A 14,681-nucleotide genomic window follows, 5' to 3' on the forward strand; every position below is an offset into this window, starting at 1 on the left:
CTATGAGTGTTAATGCACGAAGGGTGATGTCGTGCCATGTTATGGGAGTTAATGCACGAAGGGTGATGTCGTTCCGTTTCTATTGATTTTATGGTGAGGTTGAGTGTAAAAGTACGAAGGGTGATACCGTGTATTTTTCTTTTACTGTGTTTACTTGTTCTTATTGGATCATAGTATATTGGTTGTTCAAATTACCATTCTGATGTAGTCTCTATCTCGTATTCCCCTCAGCATGTTCCCTCTCTCGATATTACCTGTCAAGTTTTTCCTTGTTGTTATTTGTACATAGACTGTTAATTTGCACAGGTTTGTTATGGTGGTGTCTTGTCATAGCCTCGTCACTACTTCGTTGAGGTTAGGCTCGACACTTACCAATACATGAGGTCGGTTGTACTGATACTGCACTCTGCATTTCCTGTGCAGATTTTGGTATTGGTCCAGTTGATCGAGAGGCGTAGTAGATCGGATTGGTTCATCGGAGACTCAAGGTAGATCTGTTTGCATTCGCAGACCTTGAAGTCCCCGTCTATCTTTTCAGTTTTTTATTGTTTCTTTAGTTCAAACAGTTGTATTTCTTTCAGACTTTTACTTGTAGTAAATCCTAGAAGTTTGTGAATTGTGACTCTAGATCCGGATGGTAGTAATTAATGAAGTTTTTATATTATTTTGCACTCGCTGTATTTCATTTTTGCTTATTTGCTGTTACTTACTGAATTGAATGAGGATTGACTTAATAATTCTCTAACGCCAGCTTGCCTAGCAGGTGGAATGTTAGGCTCCATCACGGTCCCGACGGCGTAAATTCTGGGTAGTGACAAATTGGTATCAGAGCACTAGGTTACATAGGTCTCACGAGTCACGAGCAAACTTAGTAGATTCTGGAGGATCGGTACAGAGACGTCTGTACTTATCTTCCGGAGGCTCTGGAGTTAGGAATAGTTTCACTTCTATTCTTCTCTGTCTTGCGATTTTATTCTATCATTGCTAATTGGACCCTTTTATTATGTTCTCTCGCAGATGGCGAGAACGCATACCGCATCTTCAGTTGAGTAGCATCCAAAACCCCAGTGGCAGCTCCTACGAGAGGCAGAGGCCGAGGTAGGGGTAGAGCTCAGCCTAGAGCTCGAGCAGCAGCACCAGCGGTGGAGCCTCAGGTAGAGTTTGATGAGGAGGTTCCAGCCCAGGATGTGCTTGTCGGACCAGCTTAGGTCCCGGAGGTGTTCATCGCCACCCTAGTGCTTCAGGATGCTTTGGTCCGTTTGGTGGGCCTTATTGGGAGTGTGGCCCAGGCCGGTACCTTTCATATGGCACCAGCCATCTCTTAGGCTGGGGGAGGAGCACAGAATCCCGCTACTCACACTTCGGAGCAGATGGCTCCCCAGTATCAAACTCTAGTAGCCCCACCAGTTGGGATAGTTCATCCGGCTGTTGCTGCACAGGCCAGCGATCTGTCGGCTATGTCTTCTAAGGCTTTATGGAGATTGGACAGGTTTACCATGCTTTTTCTAGTTCACTTCAGTGGTTCTTCTTCAGAGGATCCCCAGGGGTATCTTGGTAGTTGTCATGAGGTGCTACAGAACATGGGTATAGTGCAGACCAATGAGGTCGATTTTGGTGCATTTCAGATGAATGGGTCCGCCAAGAAATAGTGGAGAGATTATTTGTTGACTAGACCAGTTGGATCACCTGATCTTACTGGGGACCAGTTCTCTCAGCTCTTTCTAGAGAAGTTTCTCCCTATCACACTGAGAGAGGAGCAACGTCGTCAGTTCGAGCGTCTCTAGCAGGGGAATATGGATGTTACCTAGTATGAGACCCGTTTTGTGGATTTGACCCGTCATGCTCTTCTTCTGCTTCCTACCGAGAGAGAGAGAGAGAGAGAGAGAGAGAGAGAGAGAGAGAGAGAGAGAGAGAGAGAGAGAGAGAGAGAGAGAGATAGATGGTGAGGAGGTTTATTGACGGACTTGATCAGCCTATCAGATTGCAGATGGCTAAGGAGACTGGGTTGAGATTTCTTTTCAGGCGGCTGCCAATGTCGCCAGGAGAGTCGAGATGATTTTTGATCAGGGAGGTCAGGGGTCTGACAAGAGACCACATCATTCCGGTGGGTTCAACGGTGCCTCATCTACAAGAATGGGTAATTTTGGTAGAGGTCATCCTCCTAGGCCATTTCATTAAGCACGTAAGGCATCTTACAGTGCTTCAGGGAGTTGTGGTCCTTATGTGCCTCATTCTGGACAGCCAGCCTATAGTGCACCACCAGATCCTATCAGTGCACTTCCAATTCAGAGTTATTATCGCAGTTATCCAGCCCGTTCAGGTCAGTCTCAGTTTCTGCAACCACAACACCAGGATAGATGTTTCGAGTATGGTGGTTGTGGGCATATAAGGAGGACCTGTCTGAGAATATTGAGCATCACGCTACAGTATTAGGGTTCTCGTGCCATGGTCCTGGCATCAGTTGCTGCACCGCCTGCTCAGCCAACTAGAGGCAGGGGTCAGGCAGGCAGAGGCAGAGGCCAGACTGTTAGAGGTGGAGGTCAGGCCATTAGAGGTAGAGGCCAGCCAGCTAGAGGTCGTCCCAAGGACGTGGTTCAGAGTGGTGGGGCTCAGCCCCGATGTTATGCTTTTCCAGCTAGGCTTAAGGCTGAGTCATCAGATGCTGTTGTCACAGGTACTGTTTCAGTTTGCAGTAGAGATGCTTCAGTTCTATTTGACCCGGGTTCTACTTATTCATACATGTCATCCTATTTTGCTTCATATTTGGTTATGCCTCGTGATTCTTTGAGTGCTCCTGTGTATGTGTCCACAACTGTGGGAGATGCTATTGTGGTAGATCGTGTTTATCGTTCGTGTGTGGTTACCATTGGGAGTCTTGATATGGTTTATTTTTATGTCATTTTAGGTATGGATTGGTTGTCACCTTATCACGCTATATTGGATTGTCATGCTAAGATAGTGACCTTAGCCTTGCAGGGGTTGCCTCTATTAGAGTGGAGGGGGACTCCTGGCCATTCTACTAGCAGGGTTATCTCTAATATGAAGGCTCGGCGTATGGTCGAGAAAGGGTGTCTAGCTTATTTGGCTTATGTTCACGATTCTAGTGCGGAGGTTCCTTCCATGGATTCCGTACCAATTGTTCGTGAGTTTCCAGAGGTGTTTCTTGCAGACCTGCCGGGGATGCCACCCGACAGGGATATTGATATCTGTATTGATTTGGGTCCTAGCACTCAGCCCATCTCTATTCTGCCATACCATATGGCCCTGCCAGAGTTGAAATAATTGAAGGAACAATTCCAAGTTTTTCTTGATAAGGGCTTCATTAGACCTAGTGTCTCGCCCTGGGGTAAACCTGTGTTGTTTGTGAAGAAGAAGGATGGATCGATGAGGATGTGCATAGATTATCGGCAGTTGAACAACGTCACCATCAAGAACAAGTATCTATTGCCAAGAATTGATGACTTATTTGATTAGCTTCAGGGTGCCAAGGTGTTTTTGAAGATTGATTTGAGATCTAACTATCATCAATTGATGATTAGGGTATCCGATGTCCCTAAGACAACTTTTCGGACTCGGTAAGGGAATTATGAGTTTCAGTGATGTCCTTTGGGTTGATAAATGCCCCCGCAAATTTCATGGATTTGATGAACCGAGTGTTCAAGCCTTATTTGGACTCCGTTGTGATTGTTTTTATTGACGATATCTTGATCTAATCCCGCAGTCGAGAGGAGCATGGGCAACATCTTAGGATTGTACTTCAGACTCCAAGAGCCAACCAATTATATGCTAAATTTTGAAAGTGTGAGTTTTGGTTGGATTTAGTCTCTTTCTTAGGGCACATTATATCAGTAGAGGGCATTCAGGTAGATCCTAAGAAGATTGAGGCAGTTCAGAACTGGCCCAGACCCACTTCAGCTACGGAGATTGGGAGTTTCTTGGGTTTGACGGGCTATTACTGTCGATTTGTGGAGGTGTTTTTATCTATAGTAGCCCCATTGACCAGGTTATCCCAGAAGGGTTCCCCATTCAGATGGTTAGACGAATGTGAGATAAGCTTTTTTAAGCTCAAGACTACTTTGACTACAATGCCAGTATTGGTATTGCCCACAGGTTCAGGATCTTATACGGTATATTGTGATGCATCCCATATTGGGCTCGGTGCGGTATTGATGCAGGAGGGTAGGGTGATTGCATATGCGTCGCGGAAATTGAAGGTTCATGAGAAAAATTACCATGTCCATGACTTAGAGTTGGAAGCCATTGTTCATGCGTTGACGACGTGGAGGCACTATCTTTATGGTGTGTCGTGTGAGATTTTCACGGATCATCGGAGTCTTCAGTATTTGTTCAAGCAAAAGGATCTCAATTTGAGGCAGATGAGGTGGTTGGAGCTATTAAAAGACTATGATATCACTATTATGTACCACTTCGGGAAGGCCAATGTGGTGGCCGATGCCTTGAGTAGAAAGGCAGCGAGTATGGGCAGCCTTGCATTCATTCCAGTCAGTGAGAGGCTGCTTGCATCAGATATTCAAACTTTACCCAACCAGTTTGTGAGGTTGGATATTTCAGAGCCCACCAGTGTTCTAGTTTGTACAGTCGCTCGGTCTTCTTTGTTTGAGCGCATCAGAGATCAGTAATATGACAACCCTCATTTGTTGGTCCTTAGGGACACAGTGTTTCATGGTGGTGCCAAGTAGGTTACTGTTGGAGATGATAGAGTTTTGAGGATGTAGCATCGTTTTTGTGTGCCTAATGTGGATGGACATCCTGAGTTGATTCTTAAGGAGGCCCACAATTCCCGGTATACTATTCATCTGGGTGCCGCCATGATGTATCATGACTTGCGGTATCATTATTGGTGGAGGAGGATGAAGAAGGATATAGTTACTTATGTAGCTCGGTGTCTAAATTGTCAGCAAGTAAAGTATGAGCATCAGAGACCCGGTGGTTTGCTATAGCAGATAGATATTCCTGAGTAGAAGTGGGAGCGTATTACTATGGACTTCATAGTTAGACTCCCACGGACTCAGAGGAAGTTCTATGCCATTTGGGTCATTGTGGACAGTGTCGTTTGGGTCATTGTGGACAGGCTGACTAAGTCAGTGCATTTCATTCATGTGGTAGTTACCTATTCTTCGGAGCGATTGGCAAAGATTTACATCCGTGAGATCGTCCGTCTTCACGGTGTGCCCGTGTCTATCATTTCTGATTGAGGTACGCAGTTCACCTCACACTTTTGGAGGGCAGTACAGTGTGAGTTGGGCACACGGGTTGAGTTGAGCATAGTGTTTCATCCTCAAACGGACGGATAGTCCGAGCGCATTATTCAGATCTTGAAGGATATACTTCGCGCATGTGTTATAGACTTCGGAGGATTGTGGGATCAATTCTTGCCCCTTTCAGAGTTTGCCTAAAGAAACAACTACCAGTCGAGCATTTAGATGGCTTTCTATGAGGCATTATATGGTAGGCGGTGTCGGTCGCCAGTTGGGTGGTTCGAGCCGGAAGAGGCTCGGTTGTTGGGTACAGACCTAGTACAGGATGCCTTGGATAAGGTTAAGATTATTCAGGATCGACTTCGCATAACTCAGTCCAGGCAGAAGAGTTATGCTGACCGCAGATTTCGTGATGTTGATGGTCGGGGAAAGAGTGTTGCTCCGAGTATCACCCATGAAGGGTGTAATGAGGTTCGGAAAGAAGGGCAAGTTGAGCCCTAGGTATATCGAACCTTTTGAGATTCTGGATAGAGTGGGAGAGGTGGCTTACAGGCTTGCGTTTCCACCGGGGTTATCAACAATTCCTCCGGTGTTCCACGTGTCCATGCTTCGGCAGTATCACGGTGATCCGTCCCACGTGCTAGATTTCAGATCTGTCCAGTTGGACAAGGATTTGACCTATAAGGAGGAGTCGGTGGCAATTCTAGCCCGTCAAGTTCGTCAGTTGAGATCGAAGAGTTATCCTTCAGTTCAAGTGCAGTAGAGAGGTCAGCCCGTCGAAGCAGCTACTTGGTAGTCCGACCTTTTCACCAGCCCAGTTATTTTAGAGGTGGAGAATGTAATGACCCGATAGATCATTTGATATCTTAGAACCTAATCTGTGTTTTGAGGTCTCAAAAACCTCATTTTAGCCTTCCTCGATTTGCGTGGATAGTCCGGGTATTCTTCCGAAAGGCTTATATGTTACAAATTGATAAAAATAAGATTGTTTGCCTTAGAAATTAATTTAAGTTGACTTCGGTCAACAATTTGAGAAAATGGACCCGGATCCATGTTTTGACGGTTCGGGTGGGTCCGTATTGTAATTTGGGACCTGGGCGTATGCTCGGAATCGAATCCGGTGGTCCTTAGCTCGAGTTATTGATTTTTGTTGAAAATTTAAAGTTTGAAAGATTTATGATATTTAAGAATCGACTGATGTTTGGATTTATTCACACTGGGTCCGTATATTGGTTCTGCAGCCCGGTACAGGTCCACTATAATATTTATGACTTGTCTGTCGAATTTGGTAAGAAATGGAGTTGATCTGACGTGATTCAGACATTTAGTTGTGAAAATAGAAGTTTTAAAGTCTTCTTGAAAATTTCCTTTGATTTGGTGTCCGATTCGTATTTCTAGGCGTTATTTTAGTATTTTTATCGCGCGAGCGAGTTCGTATGATATTTTAGGACTTGTGTGCATGTTTGGTTTGGAGCCCCGAGGGCTCGGGTGAGTTTCGGATAAGCTACAGGGTGAATTGGACTTAGAAAAATCTGGTGTTTTGCTGCAGCTGGTGTTCTAGTGCGTTGTGCTTCGCGATCGCGAAGCCATTATCGCGATTGCGAAGGGGATCCTAGTTGGGGGAGGATTTTTCACTACACAAACATGAGACCATGGTTGCGAACGCGGAGTATTGGGGGCTTGCTCTACGCGAACGCCACCCGTCATACATGAACGCGTAGCTTTAGCTCGGCTGGGTAGGGGCATCAGGTGACTCTATGCGAACGCGAGCCCTGTCATGCAAATGCGAAGGTGAGGTGGACTATACCTTCGCGAACACATGGTGTCTCCCACGATCACGTAAGCCACTAGGGCTCTGCTCTTCGCGAACGCGATGAACACTGACGTCTAGTGATAAAACAGTCCCAATTACGGGATTCTTGCCATTCTTTCAAAATTTTCTAAACTAAAATACCTAAAGGTGATTCTTCCAATAGACTTTCATCCCAATTCGTTGGTAAGTGATTCTAACCTACTTTTTGCAATTACCCATTACATTTCATGAGTTTTCAACCTATAATCTAGGTTTTTCATGGTGGATATTGGGGGTTTGGATAGAATTAGGGATTTTTGCATAATTGGAATTTAGACCTCGAATTGAGGTCAGATTTAGAAATAAATTATATAATCGGGCTTTAGGGTGAATGGATTTTAGTCCGAATCTCGGGTTTTGACCAAGCGGGTCCCGGGATCGATTTTTGAATTTTTGGGGGAAAGTTTGGGGAATCTAAATTTATGCATTGTAATTAATTTTTTTAGCAATATTTGATATTATTGAGTCGTTTGTGGATAGATACGAGTGGTTTGGAGGTGGATTCTAGAGGAAAAGAGGTAATTGAGCATTGAGTGGCCTTTGGAGCGAGGTAAGTGTCGTGGTTAACCTTGACTTGAGGGAATAGGACTTGTTTGTCTATTTTGCTACATGTTTAAATGTTGGGGAACAACGTATATGTGAGGTGACAAGTACTTATGCATTGTAGTCAGGTTAAAGCATGCGGGTAGGGCTTGGTTTTTTGCAATTATAGCTTTCTTTGTTCATGTTATCCGTGTTTAGACTAGTATTGTTAAATTGATCGTTCTTATCATGTTTATGAATCTCCTGGTGATAATTGAGTATTGATTCCGAAGTTGAGGTTGATATTGTGGAACCAAATGTTGAAGTAAGGCTTGTACTTGTTATTCTATCTCCCTGTTGTTATTTGTTCATTGCATTATGGTAAGGGAGAGTGTTAATGCACGAAGGGTGATGTCGTGCCATATTGTGAGTGTTAATGCACGAAGGGTGATGTCGTGCTATATTGTGAGTGTTAATACCCAAAGGGTGATGCAGTGTCATGTTATGAGAGTTAAGGCATGAAGGGTGATGTCGTGTCGTTTCTATTGATCTTATGGTGAGGTTGAGAGTAAAAGCACGAAGGGTGATGCCGTGCATTTTTACCTTTACTGTGTTTACTGGTTCTTATTGATTCATAGTACATTGACTGTTCAAGTTACCATTCTGCTGCAGTCCTCTATCTCGTATTTCCCTCAGTGTCAAGTTTTTCCTTGCTGTTATTTGTACATATACTGTTAAATTGCACAGGTTTGTTATGTAAGTGTCTTGTCATAGCCTCATCACTACTTCGTTGAGGTTAGGCTCGACACTTACCGGTACATGGGGTCGGTTGTATTGATACTGCACTCTGCACTTCCTGTGCAGATTTTATTATTGGTCTCTGCTGATCGAAAGGCGTAGTAGCTCGGACTAGTTCATCATAGACTCAAGGTAAATCTGTTGGCGTTCGCAGACCTTGAAGTCCCCGTCCATCTTTTCAAAAAAAAATTCAGTTTCTTTCGTTCAAACAGTTATATTTCTTTCAGACTTTTACTTGTAGTAAATCCTAGACGTTCGTGAATTGTGACTCCAGATCTGGGTGGTAGTATTTAATGAAGTTTTTATATTATTCCGCACTTGCTGTATTTCATTTTAGCTTATTTGCTATTATTTACTGAATTGAATAAGGATTGGCAAGTGAAATGTTAGGCGTCATCACGCTCCCGATGGTGGAAATTTCGGATCGTGACAACAAGTAATATCAAATACATCGTGTAGCTCATCGAAGCAACACAACAAATCACGTAAGGTGTATGAAATACACAAAGAAAAGCACACCATCATACGAAAATTACCAAGACAATGTCCCCAAGCCATCACACATCATCCCTGACACTGCCACATTTATCTCTCTGATTGCAACCCGTATCACTACGCCTTGACAATATCATTAGCCACCCGTATCATTCTGATAGCCACCCGTATCACTCCGTATAATAGCCACCCTTATCGCTCTGCCAGTACAATAAGGCAATAGCCACTCTATCACTCTGTACATTCAACGATAGTGAGATGCCACTCTTATGCCCCTCATAACAACAACGGTAAAATGCCACCCTTATACTCCCATAACAACAACCAACCACACAACGATTCACAAGTGCTAACATCACAACAACATGACATATCAACTCGTATCACAAGTGCCCATAGGCCACAACCTTTCCAAAGATCCAACAATATCAATATTTCCACAACAAATAGCCTACGACTCAACACAATGTGTATAGAATCTCAATAACAACAAAATGAACGGGAAAGTAACTTAACAAGGAACAACACCCCCTTTAAACACAACTTTAATTAAAATAGATTAATGACTTTCGATAACCTCAATCCCAATTAATTGTTTAAGGATAAACTCGATAGTGAAAGTATTTCTATGAAATGGAAAACTTCGGATTCTAGTGTATGAATAGGCTAACAATGAAATAGATGACACGAACTAGCACTACATCTAAATGCATGAAAATAACCCAGCAACAAAAGGATATCATGTAACAATAATTTCAACTAAGAGTAACTCCACAATAAAAGAAATCACATAATGATAAAAGTGATAACAACTTCAAATAAAGCATATAAGAGCAAACTCGACAAGTAAAGAATGTGACATGTAACGACAACTTCAAATAAAGCATGTGATAGTAGACATGTCGAATAAAAGATATAACATGTGCTAATAATTCCAAATAAGTATATGAAAGAAGCCTAAGAGTCTAAGCCGGTGAATTTTTCACATATAAGCCCGAGTACATACTCGTCACCTCGCGTACACGGTTTTAACATAACACAAATAGCACAAACGATTCAAATCCTAATGGGTAGTTCCCCACACAAAGTTAGGCAAGACACTTAACTCAAAGAAGCTAAACTGGTACTCTAAAATGATCTTCTCGTGTGAAACAGCCTCCGGACGGCTCAAATCTAGCCAAAATAACTTAATATCATAAATAAAAACATATGATATGATTCCGGATAATAGAGTTTTGATCTTTAATGAAAACTAAAAAGTCAACCCAAAAAGTCAACCTCGGGCCCGCACCTCGAAACTTGACAAAATTCACAAAATTCAAACATCCATTCTGATACGAGTCCAACCATACCAAAATAATCCAATTCCAACATCAAATCCTCATTTTGCATTTTTGAAAGTTTATACAAAAAATCTCATTTTCTCCCATTCAAAGCACTAATTTAATGTTAGAAACATAGATGAAATCACGAAATATAATCAAATTCGGATAAAGAACACTTACCCCAATCCAAAGTGTGAAAATCTCCTTCAAAATCGCCCAAATCCAAGCTTCATAGCTCAAAACCTTCGAAATAGTGTACTTTAAACACTGCTCCAAAGGTACCCTTCGCGATAGCACCAACCTTGCGATCACGATTCAAAACTTTTCTAGCAAAAAATTTACCCTTCGTGATTGCCGCCATTTCCCCACGATCGCGATAAACAAAATCCCATCACCATTCCCAAACTCTTCTCAGACATTCTGTAGTGTAACAGCCATAACCTTTTGTACAAAACTCCAAATGACAAACGGTTTGATTTTCTGAAACTAGAGTCAAAGAACTAACTTTCATTTTTGGATCAACTCCAAATTTCTTATAGATTGCAAGATATAAGCTTCCAAAATCGGGTCAGTGAAAACAGAATTTCCTCTATACAATCACGAAAAGGCTTCTGCGATTGCGATTCACAATGCTCAAAAAACAAATTTGATCTTCGCGAATGCGACCCACAGTCCGTGATCACGATGCATAAACCTCTGGCCACAAACCAGCAATTAAAAATGGCCTATAAATTATCCGAAACCGCCCCGAAACTCACCTGATCCCCTCGAGGTCCCGTCCGAGCATACCTACAAGTTCTGTAACATAACGCGAAACCTGCTCGAAGCCTCAAATCACATCAAACAACATCAAAACTATGAATCACACCTCAAACCGAACTTAATGAACTTATGAACTTTCAACTTCTACAACGCACACTGAATCATATCAAATAAACCCGGAATAACCTAAAATTTTGCATACAAGTGCCAGTTGATATAACAGAGCTATTCCAACTCTCGGAATCACAATCTGATCCCGATATTCACAACGTCAACTCCCGGTCAATTTTCTCAACCTTCCTAGCCTTCAACATTCTAATTTTCTTCAAAATGCATCTAATCAACCTACGAACTTACAAATCCAAATCCGGGAACACGCCTAAGTCCAAAATCACCATACGAAACTATTGTAATCATCAAAACACCATTCCGCAGTCGTCTACACAAAAGTCAAACTCCAGTCAATTTTTACTACTTAAACTTCTAAGACAAGAATCATCCTTCCAAATCAATCTTGAATCTTCCGAAAACCGAACTAGACCACACACGCCAGTCATAATATATAACACGAAGCTACTAGAGACCTTAAGCCACCGAACGGGACGCTAATTCTCAAAATAACCGGTCGGGTCGTTACATTCTCCCTTGTTAAACAAACGTTTATCCTCGAACGTGCCAAGAACCATTGCGAAGTAATCAAATCACTGAATGTACTCACCATACATATACTCGTTGGTGATCCCATGTCACCCCCAATCCACATAGGCCCGACAACACCATCTCAACTAAACATTATTCCTTTTACCCATACCAATAAGTCGTAGAACCAAGTTGTTCACCATCTGAATCTTCCCAAAGACCCGATTCCCACATAAACACAATGTATCAACCTCAACCAGCTATCACAGCTCATGTATACCCCCACAAGGTATGACCACCCGACGTAATACATCGCCAATATGCCCATAACAATATCTCTGACCATCATAGCTGCCCATAAGTAAATCTAGCACCGGCAATTAACTTCATACCAACTAGAACCCTATAACAAACCCCCACAACGCTGACAACAATGAAAGAAACATTAAGATCCCATTCCCATTCCCATTCACTCAATTTAACAAGTCACATCTAATGCCACCTGGGCACACACCTCGTAAGCTAAAACCTAATAAGTACAACAGGAATATGACTGAATATGCAAAGAGAAATATATGAGAGAACTATCAAACAAGCCCGATAGGTACAACTCCCTATCAGTACCATAGTACGAATTAATTCTACAAGGGAGAATCAAAACATATGAATTAACCACAAGGATCTCATCCTAATATAACACAACCGCAGCACATAGCCGGATTCAAACATATCAAACCACATGAAAATGCGAGAATCCCATATTTAGCTTTGAATCACAAGTAGAATACATATCATACCAACCAAACCCTTCCACTAATTCAATTCCGCGAAATACAATCACAACATGTAATGAACACCCCATATCGGTAGAGCATCTAAATCACAAATCGTAACCAAACCATCCATAAATGACATCAAAACCTACTGTAATGAGTAACAGAAAGTCATTTCTAGTGTCATAGCTCTCAATAGTGAACAAAACAAAATGGTAGATGTGGGTTACCACTATAGAATATCCTAACAGGGGTAAACATATAAGCAGAGTAAAAAATCACAAAACTCATTCATATGTGAAGCAAGATAGGAGGACTCACCCCAATACACAGAACCGAATCTAAATAAGAATGATTCACCTCTATAACAAATCGAAACCATGCTTGTAACGACACCATCTAGTGCAACGGTCTAAGCACTACCATAGAAAGCATATCAACGTGCCTGGCTTCCCCTTCTAAGGCGCCCTCTAATCGCCTGTCTTCCTCCCCTAACTGACTATGCAGGTAGAGTAGGAACTGGAATGGAACACGTAGCCTGGGTGCTCTGATGAAATCCTCCCCTCCCAATTCTAGGACAATATCTCATGATGTGCCTATTATCACTACATTTATAACAACTTCTTTGCGGGCGTGTCTGCTCCTACTGGGTCTATGCCGGATAACGTGAGTAACCGATGTAGGAACCCCGTGCCGGTGGTGCACTAAAAGAACTAACTGGAGCACTACGAGTAGTCTGGAGTGCGGACTGGACTGCCCGACTGCCCAAGCCTCCGCCATGATGGGCCATAGCTGTAGAATCCACTGAACCCTCCAGTACCTCAAGATATCTTGGTCTCCTTATCCTCCCTTTCCTCACTCTGAATATGCTCTAACTTCCTAGAAATCTCCACCACATGCTGAAATGGAGTATCAGTCTGCAACTCCCGAGCCATGCTGAATTTAAGATCATAACTGAGTCCCTCAATGAATCTATGGATTCGCTATCTGACTGTAGGAACCAAAATAAGTGCATGATGGGAAAACTCACTAAGCCTAATGGCATATTCTGACACCGTCATGGTGCCCTGACGCAGCTGCTCAAACTTTGTAAGCCACGCATCCTGGAGGGTCTGGGAACAAACTCCCTCAAAAATATCTATGAAAACTGAGCCCAAGTGGGTGTGGCTGGTCTACCCTTCTCATAAACCTGCCACCACTGATACGCTGCTCCCGAAAGCTGAAATATAGTAAAAGTAACTCCGGTCACCTTTACAATACCCATGGTGCGGAGAATACAGTGATATTTCTCTAGAAATCCCTGTGCATCCCCGATAGATGTACCACTGAAAGTAGGTGGACTATACCTCTTGAACCTCTCAAGCCTCTTCTACTCCTCCTCTAATGCCCCTGGCTTGACCTCAAGCTGAATCAGAATAACAAGTTGTAAAGACACCACACCCAGAACCTGACCAATATGAGCCCGCTCCTCTGGAGTATGGGCGGTGTGAGTCTGAGCTCCTCTCCCAATCTACGGAGTAGTTGGTGCAACGGAGATCAATCCCGCCTGAGCCAATGTACCAAACATGCTCAAGAACTGCGCTAAATTCTCCTGAAGTACGGGAATAACAACAGGCGCCTCCGGTGTCTATCCCCCGATCAGAGCTACTAGCGGCTCCTCAATTACTGTTACGACAGGTTCTCTAGCTATGGCGCGTGCCTCTCCATTGTCTCTACCTCGGCCCCAGCCTCTCACGGCTCTAGTAGGGGCGTGAGTGACTACTCAGATGCTTTGGTAGCATGTGTCCTCACCATCTATGAGAGAATGGAGATACAAAGGCTCAAACTTCGAAATCAACAAATTAACACGATAGGAATGAAAGAAGTGGAATTTTCCTTATAGTTTTGTAGCCTCTCGAAGATACGTACAGACGTCTCCGTACCGATCCGTGAGAATCTATTAAACTAGCTCGTGAAATGGAAAATATATGAACGTAGAGCACTTATACCAACTTGTCAAGACCCAAAAACCCACTATAGGTGTCGTGATGGGACCTAGTCTCTAAGACTAGATAAGCCGATTACTAACAACGAATAGGCAATTTTTTAACAATGATAATTTAAAACAGAGTCTAATATGAATACCTAAACAAAAGCTTAATAATCCTACACGGTAATAATTATAACAACCTCCCAAGATTTGGTAATACAGAGTCACGAACTCTAGCTAAGTACATGGAAAGATATCAAAGATCAAAATTGAATAATATTCAAATAACAGGCTGACAGTACAATGAAAGCAAAGAACTCCAAGGGG

Source organism: Nicotiana tabacum, chromosome 23, assembly GCF_000715075.1.
Source record: "Nicotiana tabacum cultivar K326 chromosome 23, ASM71507v2, whole genome shotgun sequence".
Taxonomy (NCBI): Eukaryota; Viridiplantae; Streptophyta; class Magnoliopsida; order Solanales; family Solanaceae; genus Nicotiana; species Nicotiana tabacum.